Genomic DNA, 1,071 nt, shown 5'->3' with positions numbered 1-1,071 from the left:
TACCTGTGGCCCAGGTGCACTCAGCCTCCACTTCCTGGACTCTCAAAGCCCTGCTCCTGCCATGATCACTCTTTGCATTCCCCAAATCCATGCTCACTGCCCATGTCAGCTAAGGCCACTACCCATCCCTTTTGATGCGTCTCCTACCCTTCTTCTTCTTTTTCTTTTTTTTCTACGCCTACAGCACCTGGTCTTCCTAGGTGGTCTCCCATCCAAGTACTAATCAGGACCGACCCTGCTCAGCTTCTGAGATCAGAGGAGATTGGGTGTGTTCAGGGTGGCATGGCCACAGACTCTCCCACCCTTCTGACCTCAGGTCCCACCCTCTATTCTTATACGTTCAATAGAATACCATCACGAATGCCGAATGGACCAGACACTTATTAAATAGGTTTTCACAGATATCATCCCTCCTTCTGTCTGCCAATATGGGGGAAACAGCCATGGTTCTCATCTCAAGGCAAGCTTGTAAGAGAAGGCGAGCAGACACTAGCACTCTCATATGCTGTTATGGGAGAGTAAATTGGTACGTCATCTGGGGGGACATTTGACCATATCTATTAAAGTTTTAAATGTATATGCACTAACCAATTGATCCTAACCTAGAAATTTGTCCTGCTGCCACATACCCATGGAAGGAAGCTCACTGTGTTCTTTTATAGCTTGGCCCAGGGTATTTCAGTCAACGTTGTGTGTCTGTCAGAAGTCCTGTCTCTATGCCTCTTTGTGTTGCCAGGGCCTTCTCTTTACCCTCAGACTCCACAGTAACCACCAGAGAGGTTGTTCTAGAAATGAGCTTAAGGGTGTAAATGAGCTTTCATGGTATTGGCCCCTAAATTGTCCATTTCTTCACTGCCCGCTGGGACTCCTGACGCAAAACCCTGCAGGTGACGACCTCAAATTCTCACGCATCCAATGATTTCAAAATTAGCTCTCTGAAGCAGATGTTTAGCTATTTTGAGCCGCCTCCTATGCGTAGCTCAGAAAACCACACCCCTCATCTGCTAGCCAGTGAAAAGTTGGAGCCTTCTGTTTCTATGACCCCGAGCTGCAGCTGCCGTTCTCTGACCC

General features: G+C 48.0%; 1 pseudogene; it reads right to left on the bottom strand.

The window, feature by feature from the left end:
• Positions 1-175: 175 nt before the first annotated feature.
• On the bottom strand, positions 176-294 carry LOC111734386 (annotated as a pseudogene).
• Between the last annotated feature and the right edge of the window lie 777 nt (positions 295-1,071).

Source organism: Pteropus vampyrus, unplaced genomic scaffold, assembly GCF_000151845.1.
Source record: "Pteropus vampyrus isolate Shadow unplaced genomic scaffold, Pvam_2.0 Scaffold1065, whole genome shotgun sequence".
In the NCBI taxonomy this organism is placed as follows: Eukaryota; Metazoa; Chordata; class Mammalia; order Chiroptera; family Pteropodidae; genus Pteropus; species Pteropus vampyrus.
Note: the sequence above shows the minus strand (reverse complement) of the source record. Positions and strands in the feature narration are given on the sequence as shown.